Source organism: Choloepus didactylus, chromosome 14 (assembly GCF_015220235.1).
Source record: "Choloepus didactylus isolate mChoDid1 chromosome 14, mChoDid1.pri, whole genome shotgun sequence".
NCBI lineage: Eukaryota > Metazoa > Chordata > Mammalia > Pilosa > Megalonychidae > Choloepus > Choloepus didactylus.
The window spans coordinates 26,944,809-26,968,943 of NC_051320.1; the positions used below are offsets into that span (position 1 = coordinate 26,944,809).

The 24,135-nt window shown below is 39.1% G+C and overlaps 2 pseudogenes; both read right to left on the reverse strand.

Annotated features, from left to right (window-relative positions):
- Positions 1 to 8,907: 8,907 nt before the first annotated feature.
- Positions 8,908 to 11,167, reverse strand: LOC119508802 (annotated as a pseudogene).
- A 97-nt stretch (positions 11,168 to 11,264) lies between these two features.
- LOC119508804 lies at positions 11,265 to 22,213 on the reverse strand (annotated as a pseudogene).
- Between the last annotated feature and the right edge of the window lie 1,922 nt (positions 22,214 to 24,135).

Below are 24,135 nucleotides of genomic sequence, written 5' to 3' on the forward strand. Positions count from 1 at the left end.
ATTTTCTTATGAGCTTGTGTTAAAGCAGGGAATTAAAGTACTACATTTAAACTAGGAACAAAAGAAACCAGTCTCTCATTCTTAGCACCTATAGACAGTTGGACTGGATAATTCTGTGTTATGGGAGGCTGTGTTATCTATACATTGTAGGATGTTTATCAGCATCCCTGGCCTCTACCCACTATGTGCCAGCAGCACCTCGTCCCAGTTATGACAACTCAAAATACCTCAGGACATTGCCAAATGTCCCCTGTAGGGCAAAATTGTCCCCAAGAAGAACCACTCCTCAGGGTCCTTAAACTGAGGATCATTTTATTAAGCATTTACAATGTTTAGTTAGCTATTAAGTTGAAAATGGAAAATTTAAAGTTGATAGAGAACCAACTTAAATACTTTCCTCTTATTTCTATTGTTGCTAAATGTATTGTGATGAAAACTATCAAATTAACATGTCTGGAGACTGGTTTATTCTCATTTTCCACTTTCTAGTCATTAAAGGGTCTGAGACATAATCCAGAAAAAGGGGTCAAATTTGACATGGGCACCACTTAGGGAAGTGAAAGCTTATCCTAGTTTCTAATTACCTTTATTAAGTCAAACCTGCTTTGCAGAAACTGTAGATTAGGGTTCTTTAGATCATCAAGACTACCAGACTTCCAGACTCAACATTGCTGACTAGTTCCCTGATGTCTCTTCTGGCCTATTGGCAGAAGTTCCTGGAGTTGCGATCCGCCTTTTTATCATCTTCCTCTGCCCTTGATAGAAAACTGCAAAATGTGAAGGTATTCCACAGACTGCTGGGGAGCTTTCTATTTACTGTGGGGATAATTCCATCCTGCCTCTCACAATTCTTTTTTTTTTATCCATATTTTTTTTATTGTGAACTTTAATATATACATAACACTGATAACTTTTAATACAAAATTTTACAAGTAGTTAGAGAGTAAATCTCAAAGAATGTCATGGGTCACAGTTCCACAACTTCAGCCATTTCCATTATTGTAAAATACAACATACATACAGAAAGGTGTCATCTCTCGATGTACAGCTCAACAAGCAGTCATATAGGTAACTTAAAAAATTGTTATGGGTTACAGGTCCACAATTTCAGTTCTTTCCTTATTACACAATACAAGGTATATACAGAAAGGTGAAGACCTTCAAAGCACAATTCAAGAAGCAGCTAGAGAGCAAATCCCAAAGGATGCTATAGTCTACAGTTCCACCATGTCATTTACCTCCTTCCAGCCATTCCAACAGCCCAGCATCTGAAAATATATATATAATTCTATAAAGTGTCAGTATTAATAGACCTTTGTTCAATCTTCCTCTCACTTAATTTCTATCTCCCTCTTCAGGGGAGTCTAGGCAGTAAGCACCCTAACTTGTTCATATCGAAAGGGGATGTCGATAGTATGGGGAAGAGGGACACATATGATAGTTGATCTTAAAGAGGCTGTTGCCTCTGGGTCTTAGGACTTGTCTGGTATAGGAACATTCTGGTGGATTTAAGTTTCTTAGAGATAAAACTTAGTGAGTGCATCTTTTATAGAATCTCAGGTAAGGACCTAGGTATTTGGGGACTACTTTTGGTAAGGACATGGCATGCTGTGGCCAATTGGGATGTCTAGCTGGAGCCTGCGTAAGAGAAACCTTCAGGATAGCCTCTTGACTCTATTTGGGATCTCTCAGCCACTGTGACCTCAGCTTGTTACCTCTTTTTTCCCCCCTTTTGGTCAAGTAGGCATTTTCGATCCCTCACTGCCATGGCCAGGCTCTCCTGGGAATCATGTCCCACATTGCCAGGAAGATTCATTCCCCTGGGAGTCAGGTTCCTTGACTCACAATACTTCTAAATGCTCAAGCCCCTTCTCTTTCACCTTCTCCAGCACCATGTTCCCTTGCTTGTGGAAGGCCTTCATGCAGCCCAGGAAGTTCTTGTTGCAACAGCTGATGGGCTCTTTGGTGTTGTTCTAGACCGAGATGTGTTAAAGGCCTCTTCTTCCCACTTCGGCAGCTCCTCCGCGGTCATCTCACACCTCGCTTGTTGAGGTGGCTTATGGTGGTAGGGGTGTTCTCAGATCACTCCCTTCTCTGTGTTGCTTCTGCCTCTGAATAGTTCTGAAGACAGAACTGTTTCATTTTAATTTTAAGAGAAAAAAGGAAATCATAGGAGGCATGTTTGTATTTGAAATTTATTTTAAAAAATGAAACATTCAGGGTAAGAGCTAGGCAAGGACTAATGAGACAAGGACATCCTTGATCACCATTTGTTCATTATCAGGTTGATTCTGCTGCCGGTACACAAAGGATCAAAGTGTTTCTTTTTTTTATAAACTCAAATTAGGACATACTCTACACATTGTTTTACAGATTCAGTTTTTTTTTTAATTTAGCAACATATTGTTGAGACAATTCTTTTTCAATTCACAATGATGAATTTCAGTCTTTTAAACAGCTGTGTAGTAGTCCACAGCATGAATTTACCATGATTTATTTCACTTGTCCCTTATTGATATACATGTAGGCTGTTTCCAGGATTTTGTTAATAGAAACAATGTTGTAATGGATATCCTTATTTGTATAGTCTTTGTGAATATGCGAGAGTGCATTTTAACTTAATTAAAAACAGGATTTGTGGGTCAAAGTACATTTACAGTTAAACTTTCTTTTTTAAACATTAACAAATTGCCCCCTATGGAGACAATTTGTTTTTTCATACTGTATGAGATTGCTTGTTTCCCCATATCTCTGCATGAAATACAAACTTTCTTTTGGGTTGAAAACACCATCATTGTTTTAAAAATTGGGATTTCCTTCATTACCAGTGAAGATGAGTACATTTTCCTATGTTTAAACAAATGCGTTTACCTCCCTGTGAACAACATTTTCACGTCTCATTAAGCCTGTTTCTTCCCTCTTTCCCTTCCTCCCTCCCTCCCCACCCCTTTTCTCTCCTTTCTTCCTTCTTTAGTTATTTCTCTCTGTCTTTCTCCTTTTGTTGGAGTTTTAGAAGTTAGCCCCTTTTCTATCATATGTCCTGCAAAAGTTTTTTTTCTGAGTTTGACTTTGTTTTTCAACTTTGTTTATGGCAGCTTTTCATTCAGAAATGTTTAATTTATGTAATTGAATGTATACATTCTTTTCTTTAATGGCTTCTGTCCCATACTTAGAAAGTCCTCATTCTGAAATTGTAAAGAAAAACATTTTTCCACATTTGCTTCTAGTACTTTTATGGCTTCACTTTTTATCTTCAAATCTTTGAGTTATCTGAATTTTATTTTTGAATAAGGAGAAGGTAAGAATCCAAACTTTTTTTTTCCTGTACAGCTAGTGAAGTGTCCCAACACCATTTATTTTCCCTCCAGGTTGGAAATATCAACATTATCTTATACTAAATATCCATATTTAGGTCTGTTTGTGAAGTCTCAATTCTGTTCCATTTAACTCTATCTCTTTATGCATACCTACCAAATTCTTTGTAATATGTTCTAATATCTGCTTTTATTAATTTTATTTTATTTCTTTATCAATATCTGTTTTTCATTTTTAATCCTTCAGTTATAGTTATAAAAGTCATGGTGTTAGGATACAACCTTTTTTTATAGTGGGAAAATTTTGATATTCACACTATTTCAGAGATCACCAAACTCAAACTATTGCATGTTCAGCTGGCTTTTTATTATCGTTCAATCTCTGAATATTACCTCAACTTGTAACAACCAGTTTATCCTCATTTATCATCTTATGTTTCACCTCAAGAGCTTGAAACAAAAATCAGTTTCCTGACTGTAGTGGGGATGAGAGGAGCTGTGACAAGGAGCGTCCAGGAAGCCACTGCTATGAGCTTGGAGCCAAGTGGGTTGTGTTATGGGGTAGCTGCAACTGTTAGGCTGGTAGTCAAGTGGCATGGGAGAGGTTTAATACCCCAAATGTGGCTTATCAATTTTGGAGACTATAGGAACAAAATTGTCAGGCAACACAAAGGATTGTTTGAATGTTTCAGAAGTAAACCTTCAAACTTGACAAACAGGATCCTGTACCCAATTCAAGCTTAACAGAGCAAGGAGTTCTGGGCCCTCAGGCAAGTCCCAGACAAGTTAATTAAAAGATTCAAAGCACTCAAAAAAAAAAAAAAAAAGAAAGTTGTCAGGATAACTTTAAGAAAGGATGGTATGAAACCACAAATGTATGTTATGAATCTTCCTCCCAGACTTCCCCAAAGAGACCTGACTGGGGCACTTCGCACTGGCTCCATGAATTTGGAGAGCGTTTTTTTGGATCAGGATACTATGTGGAGTTTGCGGCAAGTCTGAGGACTATTAGAAGAATCCTGGGGGATCCCCTGGGGTTTTGGAACAAGTCCGTACCCCCATCACCCCCCTCCTCTACATTTGAGAGAGCTCCTGACTTGTTATTGGGCTCCCAAGTTGCTCATGGTGAGGGTGTGATCTGCCAGGGTCCACATTAGAGTGTTCCCAAGATCAAGTGGATTCCAGGTCAGCCACTTACTAGCTGTATCTCCATGGGCAAGTACTTAATTTCTCTAAGTGTCATGGAAATCACATACTTCTGCCCTGCCATCCCTTGCAGCTCAACTTGCTCCCAGTGAATATATTCATGTTTTTTTCTTAAATTTGGGAAGTTTTTAGTCATTTTTTCCTTCAAACGTTCTCCCTGTCCCTTTCTCTCTTTTTTTTCATTCTGGGATTCCCACACTGTAGATATTGGAACACTTGATTATGTCCTACAGGTTCCTCAGGCTTTGTTCACTTTTCTTCATTGTGGATAGCCCCAAACAACAGTGAGGGTGGAGATTTGTTCGTCACATTCCCCTCATAATGGAAAGTGGGTTGGCCTGGAGTCAGGATGTACAGAAGGTTTGGCCTAATGAACAGAAATTGAAAGGAGCAAGTTTGTCTACAAAGAAGAGACATGTAGATTTTTCTTATTGGCTGATTATAAAACAAGTAGCTGTTCAATATCCTTCATGGTGGAGCACAGGGGTAAAGAACAATACACCTGTCATCAGATGATTACACAAGTTCTTTTGTCCACTCAATGTGGCTGACTCCTCTCCTTGTGGCTCCCTGTGTACCTTCATAATAAACTGCCATTAACTAATTATAACTTGAGCATGCGTCTATGCCTTGCAATCTGAAAGAACTTAATACAATCATATTATCCTCAAATAATGATAATTTAATCTGTTCATTTCTAATAGTTATGCTTCTTGGTTCTGTTTCTTATCTTATGGCATTAACCAGAAATTCCAGAATATAATTAAATCATAGTGGTAATAGCAGGCATCCTTCTCTTGTTCCCAGTATTAATGGTTATGCCTCTAGTGCATTTTTTTGTATGCTCTGCTCTATCCCTTTGAGAATTTAATAAATGCTAACTCTAGAAAACTGCATATCTCACAATATTTTTCTTACAGGTTTAGAAGCATCAAGGACCATGTACCCCATGCATGATTTTTGTGAATTCCATGATCAAGTATGAGTTTGGCTATTGGTTTAAGATCGTTTCCTTTACTCTATTCAGAAAGATTCCTTATAGTGCTAGTTTAGAAATAAGAAGGAAGACATGGATTTCACAAAATCAATTAATTATCAATCAATTAATTATATATTTTTTCTCTTTAGTCTTGCTGGTGCTGAATTATATTAATATGCTTACCATCATCAAACCTACCTTGCATTCCTGGAATAAATTTTATTTGGATATTATATGTGATTCTTTTAATATACAGTCAGATTTAATTTGCTAATACAATATTTATGATTTGGCATTTGAATTTATTGAAAGGAGTATAACGCAGGCTAGAAAGATTTTTGAGTGAAAAGAATTATAAGACTAATTATTTGCTGGTTAAACATTGGTTGGTAAGAAGAGATTATCAATCAAAACTCCTTTTCTAAGCAGTCTTGTAAAGATCATAGAATCAGAACTCTAGAGAATTTTAGAGCTGAAAGGAACTACTAATCAAACCGACTCATTTTACACATTAGAAAGGCAGTGGCTCAGAGAGGTTGTGACTTGTGCAAGATCACACTACTCAGTAGTGACAGGAGTTGGTTAATTCAAGCTAGTTTTTGAGGTTTAAAGAGGAAATTATGGAAACAGACTTGTCTCATTTCCAATGGAATTTTACCTTAATTCTATGAGAGAGTAAGAAGTGTGAGTAGGTTTGGTTCTGAAATGGCGTAAGTTCCACAAAGAAATGAAATAAGAATTTTAATAAATTAAAGATACTATTGTCATCTTTAAGGATTAAAAATACTACTGGGCTCGATTTTCTCTTATCTTTCAGTTACGATGGCCTCATCCTCTTTATGTATAGAGCTGAAACTGGCAGAGTTTTAGCTCCTTGGACTGTTCTTCACAATACACTAAGGAGCCTTTCCTGCCAAGAATGGGCTTAGAAGCATTAAAATAAGGATGAATGAACCACAGAACAAAGGAAAGAGGCTTTGAGGACATTTATTTCAGAAAGTTGCTAACTTTTTAAAACTATCTGGAACTACAACAACACACACGTAGGGCCCAGGCAAAGTAGGGGCTTCCGTCTCTTGCTTTTTGTGCAAGCTCATGTTGTTTGCCTTGCAAGGTTTCAAACAGGGTGCTCTGCCTCCTGATTGGCTTTGTGCTGAACCTAGCTACCAACTGTGGCCTCCCTTTAACCTCATTAGCAGAGTCAGCTGGAGCTCGCAGAACAACACAATCGGATGCCTAGTGCCCACACCAGTACCTGACTTCACAGGTGGCAAAGGCTGACCTTCAGCATTGAAACATCTGCTCTGTTTGGATGAGTCAGTGAGAAATTCAGCCAAACTGGTTGTTTGGTGTCACACAGCAAAACAATCACTTAGATGACTGATGTTTTTCTCCCAGCTGCTGTGTTGACACTGCTCAGTCAGATTCTAATGTGGTGGTACATTTTATTGAAGCACTGTATTTGTAGAACACTTCTTTTAACCATTTAATGAGCTTTCTATTTACTATTTATTTGAATCCTCAATTACCCTGTGCAGTAGATAAAGCAGCCAATATTATCTTAATTTAATAAGGGATGAAACTGAAGCCCAAAGTATTAACTGATTTTCTCTGTGTCTCATAGCTTCTTAGAGGTGAAGCTAAAACTAGAACCGCCCCCCCCCCCAGGTTCCCTGACTTTGCCAGTCTCTCCCACGATGCAGTGATACCCTTGCTTCATTAGAATCACTTTTCCATAAATGTATGCTTTATAGACAGAAAATTGTATGTGCTATGGCTTTAAAACTAAATATTTCAAAGTCTGTGTAGAACATAGACACATTTTCTGACTGGATTAAATAAATAAATAAATATTATGTAAGTAGTAATACATTTTGATGAGGAAATTTATTTACATATAGGCTTGGAGGATCAATTAAGAGGACTGAAATCTATTTTAAAATAATTTAATGGGTATATGGCTTACCATTATGGAAAAGAGTCACATGTTAAAACAAACCTAGTTAGAAACTTAGGGCATTATTTTAAACTTTTCATTGTGGAAATTCTCAAACATATATAGGAGAAAGAAGAAAATATTGAACCCATCACCCCAGTTCAACATTATTGACATCTCCCCTCTTATCCTCCCTCGCACCTACCTTGGATTATTTAAAGAAAATCCCAGGTATTATATCATTTCATCCAAAAATATTTTAGTATGTATCTGTAAAACCTAAGGAGGCTTTTTCTTAAATCACAACACCATTATCACACTTTAAAAAGTTAACAATATGCTAATGTGCTCACAGACATAGGGGACTGGTGGTTTGATGGGCTGGGCCCTCTACCACAGGACTTGCCCTTGGGAAGACTGTTGCTGCAAAGGAGAGGCTAGGCCTCCCTATAATTGTGCCTAAGAACCTCCTCCCGAATGCCTCTTTGTTGCTCAGATGTGGCCCTCTCTCTCTAGCTAAGCCAACTTGGCAGGTGAAATCACTGCCCTCCCCACTACGTAGGATCAGATACCCAGGGGAGTGAATCTCCCTGGCAACGTGTAATATGACACTCCTGGGGAGGAATCTAGACCCAGCATCGCATCATGGGATGGAGAACATCTTCTTGACCAAAAGGGGGATGTGAAAGGAAATGAAATAAGCTTCAGTGGCCGAGAGATTCCAAAAGGAGCTGAGAGGTCACTCTGGTGGGCACTTTTATGCACAATATAGACAACACTTTTTAGGTTCTAATGAATTGGAATAGCTAGCAGTACATACCTGAAACTATCAAACTATAACCCAGAACCTATGAATCTTGTAGATGATTGTATAAAAATGTAGTATGAGGGGTGACAATGTGATTGGGAAAGCCATATGGACCACACTCCCCTTTGTCCAGTTTATGGATGGAGGAGAAGAAAAATGGGGGGGGGAGGGGAGAAGGCACCCAGTGTTCTTTTTTGCTTTGGTTGTTCTTTTTCACTGGTTTTTATTCTTATTGTTTTTGTGTGTAGTGGTAATGAAAATGTCAAAAATTAATTTTGGTGATGAATGCACAACTATATTATGATACTGTAAAGAATTGAATGTATGCTTTGTTTTGTATGACTGCATGGTATGTGAATATATCTCAATAAAAATGAATTTAAAAAAAGAAAAAAGATAACAATAACTTCTTAATATCATCTAATATCCAGTTAGTGCTCAAATTTTTCTGATTGCCTTATAAATGTCCTTTTACAGTTGGTTTGTTCAAGTCAGGATCCAAACAAGATCCATACATTGAATTTGGCTGGCATATCTTTAAATCTTTTTTAATCTATAAGATTTCTTTCAAGGGGAAAATTTAAATAACTTCTCCTGGAAGAATTATCTGGCATTTGAGGGAATATTTTCATTTATAGATACCATTTTTGATTGAACCTAAAGCCTGATTAATTGTAAGAAGAGGCATTAATATCTTATGTTGCACTAAGAAATTACAAGATGCCATCAAATATAAGATATATTCCAGTTTTAGACACATAAAAATGAGAAAAAGATGCATACTAAAAATCAGTGGAATGTAGTAGTTGGAACAGAGAGTTCACATACCATTTATTACTTCAAAACAGGGAGTGGGAATGACACGTTGTAAGCAAAAAATCTCTCATACAGAAGTGGTGACTCCTGTCCCAGAGCAGATTCAGATTGAATAGTTGTTTCCTTCCCTTGCTTTCATGGCTTATCAAGGTGAAATCCTTTCTTCTCTGAGTGCTTTGACTCCAAATTTGGTAAATAATCTGAATTTCTTAAGTTTTTACACCACATTCACTATGTATCAATACATTAACTTTTGCTCAAGTTATGGTTTCTCAGAAAGCAATGAAATTCTCTCTTGACTGCACTGACTTTAGACTGTTTGGTGAGTCCAATTTGAAAAAGATATAGTCATAATGCCACTGTGGTCTAGAAAATGCTGTGCCGAGGGTGGTTGCAGATATTCTTTCACATATTCTCTCAGCCAGAGAAAAAACTCAAAAAACATGGGTTATTGTAAAATACTGTAGCAATGGTTTCTTGATAGGTAATTTGATCAGTAGACTTATAAATATAAAAGGGAAAACGGTAACCAAAAATAAGACAAACCTTCTGGAAAATCTTGATTATCAAAGTTCCTTTTATCTTACAAGTGTTGTATTTATGGTTTTAGCTACTCAGAGACCTCCACCAATGAGTAAAGCATTTGCTACTGCAGCCCTAAGAATGATCTTGTAGTGTTGCATTGGTGCTTCTCTGACAAAGCACACTTTTAATCAAGACAGTCATATATTATATATATCCTAAACTCCAAGAATAAACACTGCAATTGAACTGATGGACTGGAATAAAATCATAAATCCTCAGGTTAACCATAGCAGCATCTCACAAACGATTTGAATTTCATAAAAATATGAAGTATTAACAGAGATGGAATGGCAGTTGACTTCATGATGCTCACACACTGCAACGAAACATGAAATTGCAAGCTGTGGTGTGGAGTTATTCCGTTACTAGGCAGCACCTGGGACACCCCCCTCCCCCATCACCATCATATAAATAGCAATTAGCAACTGGTTTCATAAAGCCAAAATAATGATGGCTATGATGATCAGCATTGTCCATTGCTCTATCCATGGCTTAAAATGGAGGACCCTTCCTACCTCTTGCAATCCCTTTTCTTTTAGCTTATTTGAGATGAGCCCTGAAAAGGAAAAATTATCGAGTGAAATATTTCCCGGGGAGTATCACCTCCTTATTGCAGGTAGCCTTGACAATGACAGGAACCTCTGATGCAGCCAAATTGCAATAGAGGATCCAAGTCAGTATCCTATAAGGTTCCCCTGATCCTGGAGAACATCATACAAACAAACCTCGGTGGCGATAAACCTCTCTGTATCCTTATCATAACTTTCCAGTTCTCAAAACTTCTTTACCTCCAAAAGATTGCCTTCCACAGCAAGCAGACAGACCTGGGAATCACTGGGGACACTCTGTGGAAACACGCTGAGATCAAGGGCAGTTCTCTTCCAGGCGAAGAAGAATTTTGACGCAAGGACAGCAAGCAAGCTATCTTCACTGAGAGCTGAGACATCTGATTCTGACTGAGACTGAGTTTACCACACCAGGAGCCGTAAGCAACAAAGTTGGGGTGGTAGTGCTTGCAGTCGGTTTCCAGAGAGGCTTAGGGTCTTGAGGGCAGACAGTTACCCAGAGGAAGATGGCAGCTCCACCAGGTGATTGTCGTTCAGGCTTAGCCTCCCTAGTTTTTTCAGCTGGCTAACACATCAGGCAGAACCCTCAGTAAGTTGTTCAGCGAGAAGCTCTTCAGTAGAGTGAACTGCCCCGTCAGCTTAGGCAGTAAGCTCTCCATCTTGTTGTTGGACAAGTCGATGGCCCTGAGATTGCTTCAGCTTCTGCAACTCTGAGGGGAACTCGGTCAGCCTACGGTCCTTGAGCTGAAGGACACCCGTTTTCGGCGCCGTTTCCACCTGAGCGTGGAGGGCACCTCATTGTAGCCCCGCGGTTCGGGTGCCTACTTCCCTCCTCAGCTCACAAACAGCGCGTCAGGCGAGGGCGCGCGACCCGCGCTCGCTGGGCGGCGCTCCCCAGACTTCCGCCTGGGCGAAACGCCCTGTCAGATGGCCTTTCTTAGCCTTGTTTGGTGCCATCACAGCTTAGTGCTTAATGGATAATAATAGTCTTTAACATCAGCTGGATGACACAAGGAAGAAACTAACACGGCCTCAAACATGGTGTTTTTGGTGTTCACATTTTGGAAATGTTGACATCATCGATTAGTTCCTGATAAGGTAAGTGTCCACTTCAAAGAAGTTGGACTTGAGCTTTGTACTCTTTTTGCTAACACAGGTTTCTCAATAAGCAAGGGCTGCCAGGGTAGAAAGGTGCCTAATTATATCACAGGTCCTAGTATCTATGAAAATGGGCTCTAAACTTTTGTCTCAGGTCACAAGTAATTTTTGAAAAGCAAAAACCTTTGATTTCTCCGTGGAGATTCCAGCTAACAGCTAAAAGAATTTTGCTTCTAGCTATCTGTGCTTATGAGAAGAATCTGGGTTGTTTACCAACCAGATCTGAAATTGTCCCACAGCAATTTGGTCCCTTGACTCTCAGAAATGTTGGATACAGAAATACTTTTTTAAAAGTAGAAATGTACTGACCAAATTTCTTTGGTTCCTGTGCCTTCTGTGGTACAGAAATAGGCTTGTTCTAGACTTTGCATTCTAAGAATTCAGGAAGATCTAACACAGAGAAGGTAAAACCAGGGTTCCAGGGAAATCTGCAACTCATTATTGCTGTTCTTTTTCTGCCTTAGTTATTGAAAGAAATAAAGTCTTTGATTTAGCAGATTATTAATCAGTTTTCCCTTTCCACCATGTTAGTTACTGAAGCTTCATTGATAATGTGTATTTGGAGTGCTACCCTGAACTTCTCTACTTTTCTTAAGTGGCAAAGGAGAAAGATGACTTAACTGTAGTTTGATGCTTTTAGTAGCCTGATTTCCTGAGAATTTACACCATGCTATTTGCCTAAGCAGCCTAGGAAACTAAAACAAATGCATATGAAGTTCAAGGAATATCTGAGTTTTGGGAGCATTAGAATTTCGAAGATATGCACTATTAGCTGGGAATAAATTTAAAGAGGGAGAATTACTTAAAATATTCAGAACTAGAAAGAGTAGCAATGGCCAATACACTTTCTTAATAATATCAACAATGAGCACTATTCTTTTTCATAGAAGTAAAATAAAGTTCTGATCTTAAGTTGTTAATTTAAAAAATTCAAAACCCAAGTTGTTTTTTGTTTTGTTTTGTTTTGTTTTGTTTTGTTTTCTATTCCAGTGTTTGTAATGAGCCCAGACAAGTCATCCTTTCAGTGGGGGGGGGGGGGGGTCCTTCAAGAAGTAGATTAAGTGGTTCTTCAAGGAAAGGATTAAATTTAAGAACATGTTTTTCTGGGGTACATACAGTTCCCAACCACCACATATAGATAATCTCCTATGCTTTCCTCTAGAAACTTTAGAGTTTTAGCTTTCAACTTTAGGTATGTGATCCATCTCAGTTAGTTTTTGTATGTAATGGAAGAAGATACAAGTCCAAAGCCCATTTTTTTCCCCCCACATGGAAATATTCAGTTGCTCCATCTGAGTGTTATTACCCTAGGGCTCTCAGATGCCTGGGGAATTGAGGGGCCCTTGGCCACTCTGTTGTTCAGGGAAAGTGTTGCTGCTAAAGGCCTCAGAGAGGGTGGAGCACATTCCCCAGGGATTGTGAAGAGTCTGGTCACCACCCCACTATTCTGAAGGGGTTGAGTGTGTGCCCCGGAGATGGCAGAGAGTCCGGGTGCCACCCCAATGCTTGAAGAGGGTGGAGCTGAGAATATGGTAGTCTCCCCAAAGCTTGGAGAGAACAGGGCTACTGCATAAGCTCTTGGAGGGGGTGGGACTGCTTTTCTCTCAAGCCCCGAGGATAAAATGTCTTTCTGTAAACAACTCTTAGACTTTGAAATCTAATGAAGTATGCTCTGCAGGTTTTCAGAACTGTTTGGGTCCCATGACCCCTGTTTTCCTTTCAATTTCTCAATGGCAATGGGAACATTTATCCTATGACTGTCCCTCCTTTGTATATTGGAAGCAGATAACTTGTTCTAAGTTTCACAGCCAGAGGGGAATTTTTCCTTAGGACAAACCACGCCTGTAACTGATTTTGATAAGACTTTGTATTTATTTACTGTTACAGAAATGATTTAAGGCTTTTGTGGTATTGTGATGGAATGAATATATTTTGCATATGGAAAGAACATGTCTTTTTGGGGTCTAGAGGGCGGAGTGTGCAGTTTGAATCTGTTATGTACCCCAGAAAAGCCTATGTTCTTTTTTTTTTTTTATCATCATTTTATTGAGATATATTCACATACCACGCAGTCATACAAAACAAATTGTACTTTCGATTGTTTACAGTACCATTACATAGTTGTACATTCATCACCTAAATCAATCCCTGACACCTTCATTAGCACACACACAAAAATAACAAGAATAATAATTAGAGTGAAAAAGAGCAATTGAAGTAAAAAAGAACACTAGGTACCTTTGTCTGTTTCTTTGCTTCCCCTACTTTTCTACACATCGATCCATAAACTAGACAAAGTGGAGTTTGGTCCTTATGGCATTCCCAATCCCACTGTCACCCCTCATAAGCTACATTTTTATACAACTGTCTTCGAGATTCATGGGTTCTGGGTTGTAGTTTAATAGTTTCAGGTATCCACCACCAGCTACCCCAATTCTTTAGAACCTAAAAAAGGTTGTCTAAAGTGTGCGTAAGAGTGCCCACCAGAGTGATCTCTCGGCTCGTTTTGGAATCTCTCTGCCACTGAAGCTTATTTCATTTCCTTTCACATCCCCCTTTTGGTCAAGAAGATGTTCTCCATCCCACGATGCCGGGTCTACATTCCTCCCCGGGAGTCATATTCCACGTTGCCAGGGAGATTCACTTCCCTGGGTGTCTGATCCCACGTAGGGGGGAGGGCAGTGATTTCACCTTTCAAGTTGGCTTAGCCAGAGAGAGAGGGCCACATCTGAGCAACAAAGAGGCATTCAGGAGGAGACTCTTAGGCACAAATACAGGGAGGCCTAGCCTCTCCTTTGCAGCAACCGTCTTCCCAAGGGTAAAACTTATGGTAGAGGGCTCAACCCATCAAACCACCAGTCCCCTATGTCTGTGGTCATGTTAGCAACCATGGAGGTGGGGTAGGCGAATACCCCTGCATTCTCCACAGGCTCCTCAAGGGGGCACTACATCGTTTTTTTTTTTTTTTTTTTTTCCTTGTTTGTCTTTTTTCTTTTTTTTTTTTTTTTAACTTTCCCTTCTTTTTTCAAATCAACTGTATGAAAAAAAAAGTTAAAAAGAAAACAAACATACAATAAAAGAACATTTCAAAGAGACCATAGCAAGGGAGTAAGAAAAAGACAACTAACCTAAGATAACTGCTTAACTTCCAACATGTTCCTACTTTACCCCAAGAAAGTTACATACTATAGCAACATTTCAGTGAACTTGTTCCTACTACATCCATCAGAAATTAACAGACCATAGTCATTTCTGGGCATCCCCAGAACGTTAAATAGCTTATCTGTTCTTCTTGGATTATTGTTCCCCCTTCCTTAATTGCTCTCTACTGCTAGTTCCCCTACATTCTACATTATAAACCATTAGTTTTACATTTTTCAAAGTTCACATTAGTGGTAGCATATAATATTTCTCTTTTTGTGCCTGGCTTATTTCGCTCAGCATTATGTCTTCAAGGTTCATCCATGTTGTCATATGTTTCACCAGATCGTTCCTTCTTACTGCCGCGTAGTATTCCATCGTGTGTATATACCACATTTTATTTATCCACTCATCTGTTGATGGACATTTGGGTTGTTTCCATCTCTTGGCAATTGTGAATAATGCTGCTATGAACATTGGCGTGCAGATATCTGTTCGTGTCACTGCTTTCCGATCTTCCGGGTATATCCCGAGAAGTGCAATCGCTGGATCGAATGGTAGCTCTATCTCTAGTTTTCTAAGGAACTGCCAGACTGACTTCCAGAGTGGCTGAACCATTATACAGTCCCACCAACAATGAATAAGAGTTCCAATTTCTCCACATCCCCTCCAGCATTTGTAGTTTCCTGTTTGTTTAATGGCAGCCATTCTAACCGGTGTTAGATGGTATCTCATTGTGGTCTTAATTTGCATCTCTCTAATAGCTAGTGAAGCTGAACATTTTTTCATGTGTTTCTTGGCCATTTGTATTTCCTCTTCAGAGAACTGTCTTTTCATATCTTTTGCCCATTTTATAATTGGGCTGTCTGTACTATTGTCATTGAGTTGTAGGATTTCTTTGTATATGCAAGATATCAGTCTTTTGTCAGATACATGGTTTCCAAAAATTTTTTCCCATTGAGTTGGCTGCCTCTTTACCTTTTTGAGAAATTCCTTTGAGGTGCAGAAACTTCTAAGCTTGAGGAGTTCCCATTTATCTATTTTCTCTTTTGTTGCTTGTGCTTTGGGTGTAAAGTCTAGGAAGTGGCCTCCTAATACAAGGTCTTGAAGATGTTTTCCTACATTATCTTCTAGGAGTTTAATGGTACTTTCTTTTATATTGAGATCTTTGGTCCATTTTGAGTTAATTTTTGTGTAGGGGGTGAGGTAGGGGTCCTCTTTCATTCTTTTGGATATGGATATCCAACTCTCCCAGCCCCATTTGTTGAAAAGACCATTATGGCTCAGTTCGGTGACTTTGGGGGCCTTATCAAAGATCAGTCGGCCATAGATCTGAGGGTCTATCTCTGAATTCTCAATTCGATTCCATTGATCTATATGTCTATCTTTGTGCCAGTACCATGCTGTTTTGGCAACTGTGGCTTTATAATAAGCTTCAAAGTCAGGGAGTGTAAGTCCTCCCACTTCGTTTTTCTTTTTTAAAGTGTCTTTAGCAATTCGAGGCATCTTCCCTTTCCAAATAAATTTGATAACTAGCTTTTCCAAGTCTGCAAAGTAGGTTGTTGGAATTTTGATTGGGATTGCATTGAATCTGTAGATGAGTTTGGGTAGAATTGACATCTTAATGACATTTAGCCTTCCTATCCATGAACATGGAATATTTTTCCATCTTTTAAGGTCCCCTTCTATTTCTTTTAGTAGAGTTATGTAGTTTTCTTTGTATAGGTCTTTTACATCTTTGGTTAAGTTTATTCCTAGGTACTTGATTTTTTTAGTTGCTATTGAAAATGGTATCTTTTTCTTGAGTGTCTCTTCAGTTTGTTCATTTCTAGCATATAGAAACATTACTGACTTATGTGCATTAATCTTGTATCCCGCTACTTTGCTAAATTTGTTTATTAGCTCTAGTAGGTGTATCGTTGATTTCTCAGGGTTTTCTAGATATAAGATCATATCATCTGCAAACAATGACAGTTTTACTTCTTCTTTTCCAATTTGGATGCCTTTTATTTCTTTGTCTTGCCGGATTGCCCTGGCTAGCACTTCCAGCACAATGTTGAATAACAGTGGTGACAGCGGGCATCCTTGTCTTGTTCCTGATCTTAGAGGGAAGGCTTTCAGTCTCTCACCATTGAGTACTATGCTGGCTGTGGGTTTTTCATATATGCTCTTTATCATGTTGAGGAAGTTTCCTTCAATTCCTACCTTTTGAAGTGTTTTTATCAAAAAGGGATGTTGGATTTTGTCAAATGCTTTTTCAGCATCTATTGAGATGATCAATTGATTTTTCCCTTTCGAGTTTTTAATGTGTTGTAATACATTGATTGTTTTTCTTATGTTGAACCATCCTTGCATGCCTGGAATGAACCCCACTTGGTCATGGTGTATGATTTTTTTAATGTGTCTTTGGATTCGATTTGCAAGTATTTTGTTGAGGATTTTTGCATCTATATTCATTAGGGAAATTGGCCGGTAGTTTTCCTTTTTTGTAGCATCTTTGCCTGGTTTTGGTATTAGATTGATGTTAGCTTCATAAAATGAGTTAGGTAGTGTTCCATTTTTTTCAATGTTTTGAAAGAGTTTGAGTAAGATTGGTGTCAGTTCTTTCTGGAAAGTTTGGTAGAATTCCCCTGTGAAGCCATCTGGCCCTGGGCATTTATTTGTGGGAAGATTTTTGATGACTGATTGGATCTCTTTGCTTGTGATGGGTTGGTTGAGGTCTTCTATTTCTTCTCTGGTCAGTCTAGGTTGTTCATATGTTTCCAGGAAATTGTCCATTTCTTCTACATTATCCAGTTTGTTGCCATACAGTTGTTCATAATATCCTCTTATAATTTTTTTAATTTCTTCAGGATCTGCAGTTATGTCACCTTTTTCATTCATTATTTTGTTTATATGGGTCTTCTCTCTTTTTGATTTTGTCAGTCTAGCTAGGGGCTTGTCAATCTTGTTGATCTTCTCAAAGAACCAACTTTTGGTGATATTTATCCTTTCTATTGTTTTTTTGTTCTCTATGTCATTTATTTCTGCTTTAATCCTTGTTATTTCTTTTCTTCTACTTGGTTTAGGATTGGTTTGCTGTTCATTTTCTAGCTTCTTCAGTTGATCCATTAGTTCTTTGATTTTGGCTCTTTCTTCCTTTTTAATATATGCGTTTAGTGCTATAAATTTCCCCCTTAGCACTGCTTTTGCTGCATCCCATAGGTTTTGGTATGTTGTGTTCTCATTTTCATTCGTCTCTATATATTTAGCAATTTCTCTTGCTATTTCTTCTTTAACCCACTGATTGTTTAGGAGTGTGTTGTTTAACCTCCAGGTATTTGTGAATTTTCTAAGTCTCTGATGGTTATTGACTTCTAATTGTATTCCATTGTGGTCAGAGAATGTGCTTTGAATAATTTCAATCTTTTTAAATTTATTGAGGCTTGTTTTATGTCCCAGCATATGATCTATTCTGGAGAAAGTTCCGTGAGCACTAGAAAAGTATGTGTATCCTGTTGATTTGGGATGTAATGTCCTGTAGATGTCTGTTAAATCTAATTCATTTATCAGATTGTTTAGGTTTTCAATTTCCTTATTGGTCTTCTGTCTGGTTGATCTATCTATAGGAGAGAGTGATGTGTTGAAGTCTCCCACAATTATTGTGGAAACATCAATTGCTTCCTTTAGTTTTGCCAATGTTTCTCTCATGTATTTTGTGGCACCTTGATTGGGTGCATAGACATTTACGATTGTTATTTCTTCTTGCTGAATTGCCCCTTTTATTAGTATGTAGTGGCCTTCTTTGTCTCTCAAAACATCCCTGCATTTGAAGTCTATTTTATCTGAGATTAATATTGCTACACCTGCTTTCTTTTGGCTGTAGCTTGCATGAAATATTTTTTTCCCATCCTTTCCTTTCAGTTTCTTTGTGTCCCTGTGTCTAAGATGAGTCTCTTGTATGCAACATATTGATGGTTCATTTTTTTTGATCCATTCTGCGAATCTATATCTTTTAATTGGGGAGTTTAATCCATTTACATTCAACGTTAAAACCGTGAAGGCATTTCTTGAATCGGCCATCTTATCCTTTGGATTATGTTTGCCATATTTTTCCCTCTCTCTATTAATATCCTTTATTGTACCCATACCGAATCTCTTTAGTACTGAACCTTTCTCCAAGTCTCTCTGTCCTGTCTTTGTTTCTCTGTCTGTAGGGCTCCCTTTAGTATCTCCAGTAGGGCAGGTCTCTTGTTAGCAAATTCTCTCAGCATTTCTTTGTCTGTGAAAAGTTTAAGCTCTCCCTCAAATTTGAAGGAGAGCTTTGCTGGATAAAGTATTCTTGGCTGGAAATTCCTCTCACTCAGAATTTTAAATATATCGTGCCACTGCCTTCTTGCCTCCATGGTGGCTGCTGAGTAGTCACTACTTAGTCTTATGCTGTTTCCTTTGTATGTGGTGAATTGCTTTTCTCTTGCTGCTTTCAGAACTTGCTCCTTCTCTTCTATGTTTGACAGTGTGATCAGTATATGTCTCGGAGTGGGTTTTTTTTTGGATTTATTCTATTTGGAGTTCGCTGAGCATTTATGATTTGTGTATTTATGTTGTTTAGAAGATTTGGGAAGTTTTCCCCAACAATTTCTTTGAATACTCTTCCTAGACCTTTACCCTTTTCTTCCCCTTCTGGGACACCAATGAGTCTTATATTCGGACGTTTCATATTATCTATCATATCCCTGAGGTCCATTTCGAGTTTTTCAATTTTTTTCCCCATTCTTTCTTTTATGTTTTCATTTTCCATTCTGTCATCTTCCAGGTCACTGATTCGTTGTTCAACTTCCTCTAGTCTTGTACTATGAGTGTCCAGAATCTTTTTAATTTGGTCAACAGTTTCTTTAATTTCCATAAGATCATCCATTTTTTTATTTAGTCTTGCAATGTCTTCTTTATGCTCTTCTAGGGTCTTCTTGATTTCCTTCATATCCCGTACTAGGGTCTCATTGTTCATCTTTAGTTCTTTGAGTAGCTGCTCTAGGTGTGTCTCTTCTGGTCTTTTGATTTGGGTGCTTGGGCTTGGGTTATCCATATCGTCTGGTTTTTTCATATGCTTTATAATTTTCTGTTGTTTTTGGCCTCGTGGCATTTGCTGACCTTGATAGGGTTCTTTTAGGGTTTGTAGACCAGTTGAAGTCCTTATCTCTAATTTATCAGATCTACAGCTTCGTGGAGTAGACTTTCTCTAACTAACCAGCAGGTGGCGTCCACGAGCCACCTGTTCTCCACAAGCCAGATCTCCCCTGCTTTTCCTTTTTGGTGAGTGGGGGAGTGAGTCTTGTGGGGCCCAATTGGTGTCCCAAGCTTGCGTGTGTAGTTGGTGTTGCCTGCCCTGTATGTGGGGCGTGTTTCTGGGCAGTCGGGGAGGGGGGGTGGCCCTAACAATCAAATCTCCCTGATGATCCTAGAGTTTTAAAGCTACTGCAATAGTCTAATCCTTCAGTTCAGTCCTGCCACAGTTTGTCTCTGCCACTGACCCACAAGTCTTTGGTATGGGCGTATGGCTCCTGAGACTTGCAAGTGGGCCCCTCTTCCAGGCTGTGCACCCCGGGTCCTCTGTTGAGGGATGACTGTGCTATGTCGCAGGTGAGTGCCGTCCCCCCAGGGCAGTTCTGGGCTGCTGGGCTGTGTTGGGAGGCTCCCAGTCTGCTCAAATGATGGCTGAATGGGGCTCTGTTAATTCACACTGCTCCCCCTTCCCAGCTCTGGGACATTCAGCTGAGGTTGCAGGGAAGGCTAATGTCCACGCCCAGTTTTGTGGTGTGTGCCTGTTACTTGAAGCACTTCCGTCACACTGGGTTGTCTGGGGCAGCTCTGGGCTATGGGGCTGGCGATGGGCAGGAGTGTTTCCTGTCCACCAGGATGGTGGCTGTGAGCGGACACCCCCCTTTTCTTGGGAAGTTGTGTTGTTTAGTGAATTTTCTCAGCCACTGGATTATTGCCTTTTGTCTCAGAGCTCTCTTAGTTCTGCTCTTGACTTGACATGCCCAAATTTCAATTCTTTGAAGCTTTCTGTATTGAGCTTCTTAGAGTAATTGTTTTAGAAAAAGCAAAAAGGATTAAAAAAAAAAAAAAAAAACGGCCCTCCTCAGAGATCTAATGGGTTATTGAAATGCTAATAGACAAAGCAACCAGGGCCATTAAGGAAAGGTGCCCAGGGCAGAGAGATCAGCCTTGCTTCGGGATTTGCATATGCGCCTCAAGGCCTGATCTCCGCCCTTCCCCTTTCTGTGTTCACCAGAACTCCAAAAATCCTCTGCTTTTATTTTGGAGTTTTTCGTGTTGTTTTTTTTCTATGCCTGTCTCCTCTCTGCTGGGCTGGCTGCTCTCAGAGTCTCTGGTGTCTGGCCTCAGTCTATCTATGGTTGGAGTTTGAATGAGTAGAATGAGTTTCCGATAAGAGCAGCCACTGCAATTCTCCCTTCTCCTTCCTGGAGCTGACAGCCCCTCCTCCCCCGGGACTGAGCCTGGCAGGGAGGGGCGCGGGTCCCCTGGCCGCAAAAACTTACAGATTTCGCTGATCTCAGCAGTTCCACGTTTTCATGAGTGTTGTATGAAGTATGCCCAAAGACAGATTGCTCTGTGGTGTCCAGTCCACGCAGTTCCTGGCTTTTTACCTACTTTCCTGGAGGAGTAACTAAAACATACAGCTCACCAGTCTGCCATCTTGCCCCGCCTCCTATGTTCTTTTAATACAATCTTGTGGCGGCAGATGTACTGTGGGTAGGAATTTTGATTAGGTTGTTTCTATGGAGATGTGATTCTACCCATTCAAGGTGGGTCTTAATGACTTTTACTGGAGTCCTCTGAGAGGATAAAAGGCAGAGACATTTTGGAGAGAATTCAGAAAAGCTAAAAGACATTTTGGAGGAGGCCAATTTGAAACCAGAACACAGAAGAAGGACCAGCAGACATCAGCGTGTGTCTTTCTGTGTGACAGAGGAACCCTGGATGCCATCAGCCTTTCCTCAGAGAAAGTATCTACCTCTTCTTGCCTTAATTTGGACATTTTCATGGCCTTAGAACTGTAAATTTGCAACTTAATAAATCCCATTGAAAAAGCCAAATGGAAACACACTACCACTGGATTGTTATACTGAATGGCTGATTTAGTAAGTCCTTTTGCACCTTCTGAATTCCAGGGGCTGACCACCTTTCAGCCTTGGTAGTGCTTGTATCAGGCAGCCAAGCACTGTCAGTGTTGGGCAGCCATGCTTGCTGAGGCACCATTGGGTCCCCTGAAGACTATAGGCCCATTCTGAAGGCCCTCTAACATGTAGTAAGTCTTGGCAACCGAGTTTATAACCTGGTCAGTGGCTTGCATGGAGAGACTGAAGGTCATAAATTCACAAATGGGCTGCAACTCAGCCACAGCTGCACCTACAGCAATTACAGCAAAGCTCATCTCTGATATGGGGGTGTCTATGATCCTCTTGTCTCCATGTTTCTTCCACAAGCCTCAACTAACCTTTTATACTCCATCATACCGGGCAATTCCTCCCCAAGCAGAAATATTTTCTCATCTCTTTCCAGATCCTCATCCATTCCTTGATTTATAGCATCATGAACCATCACATGCAGTGCCGCCAGTGCCGTCTGATGGACCTGCCTCCTCAGCAGCCCAGACACCTGCTGAATAGTCCTCCACACCAGCCCATTCACCACCGCCATCTTGCCCATGTCCTCTAGCCACCGCCTTAGAAACTGATTAAACAGTGCCTGACAATTAGTAATCATTTTATAAAGTTAGTGTCTTTGTTGTTATTATCATCATTGTTATTATTTTTAAATGACGAAAATGAAGCAGGGAAACAGTGCCAAACAGTGGTAGACTTGGTTCTGGAAACTAGATTTCTTGGGTCTCACCCCCTGGCTATGTCCCTTACATGATTTTGCCTCAAGAGGGGATAATGTTGCCTTTTAACAGTGCTGTATCAGTCAGGCTCTTCGTCATATTAAAGATTTTCAAAAGATTATAAAATAATGCTTAATCTCTATATTGACTGGAAAGGTGCTTCTGTAGATAATCTTAAGAAATCAGTGTATTTAGTGTCCATGTTTCCTAAGTATGTCTCAGAATAACAAAATTACTTGAGAGAGAACTTTTTCCAAGTTCTTTCTTATATAGACTCCTCTTACAAGTCACGACAACTGCTTTACTCATGATTGCCATGCAAAGAATCTTGTCTTCAATCAGCTCATTAAGGCAACTTTGTAAAGACAGTGTTTTTTTAAAAGGCATTTTGCCAGCTCCCTCAAACATAACTTTGCAAATGGACAGCAAGAAAAACATGGTTAAATCACTTCCACATGGCTCAAGGCAATGAGAAACTTCTTTGATTAACAACACATTTACTATAATAAAATAACATCCAAATCTGCTGGAGATTCACTAGCTTATCTGCTACATCTATTTTCTGTTTGATTTTTCACTGTTTTGCTTTCCAAAAACCTTCTTAAACTTCCAATTGGTTCATATTTAAATAATGGCCTCTTCCAGGATGATCGCCTGTTCCTATTTGTCAGTCCTATCAAGCAAATAGCTGCTCTAAAACTTAATTTAGAACCAGCTGCTTTAAACATATGCTTCAAAAATTCAGGAGTTGATTTTTAAAGATGGATCACTTGATATAATCATTAACATGTCATCTGCACATGCATCTATAGATTAAACATCTAAACTACACTATTCTCTTTCACCTGTCTCAATAGTAAACCAAGCAGGTTAGTTTACATCATAAATTCTCATCAAAGGGCTTGTAATTAATACATAAAGTACAAAATGGGTACCCTGTTTTAATGTTTTCATTATCTGAATCTCTCCATTCCTCCCAGAAAGAAATTAATCACATCATTTTCACACTCTTGACAAATTGACAAATAAGCCTATACAACTTTAAACATGTTCTTGTCCATCAAGAGCTTTTTTTCCTTCTTGCAAATGAAATAGAATAAAAATCCAACTGTCTTTTACTCTGTTTGATAATTTCTCTTGGTATAACTGAGCCATCTGCCACCTCTGCCTCTTAACACCTATAATGAATCAACTCAGCTTCCTTGCAAACATTGTTAATCTCACAGTAATCCCTACTAATCACTTTGCAATCAGCACTCAACGGGACTAAACATCCTTGATTCTTAATCACTATATTTTAATCATCATTCTTATGAGATGAGAGTTATTAATCTCTGAATCTTGGGTTTGTTTCTTCTCAACTTCCTAATTATTCCCTAGGACAAAGAAAAGGAACTCTAGAAATAGGAAACCAGATCTCTCTGGCTAGAACTGGTTGATGAGAACACAGTCTCAGGATGATATTTCTGATGTCTGTCCATTACTTTCAACCTTAGATCCAGATCCTAAAGACAGCTCCTTATTTTCATTTTCTTTTACTTCCTTATTTTTTTCCTTAGCCTTTTCTTTTACTGCACTTCTTATCTTACCTTAGCACATTTTTGAATGAGAAAATTATTATTATTTATTATATATATTCTTTTCTTCTCTGCATCCTTAAACGGCTTTGGTTTCTGCTTCAAACAGTTTCTCTTTTTTCTTAAGGGGCAATATTCTTACTCTTTTATATAATGTAATT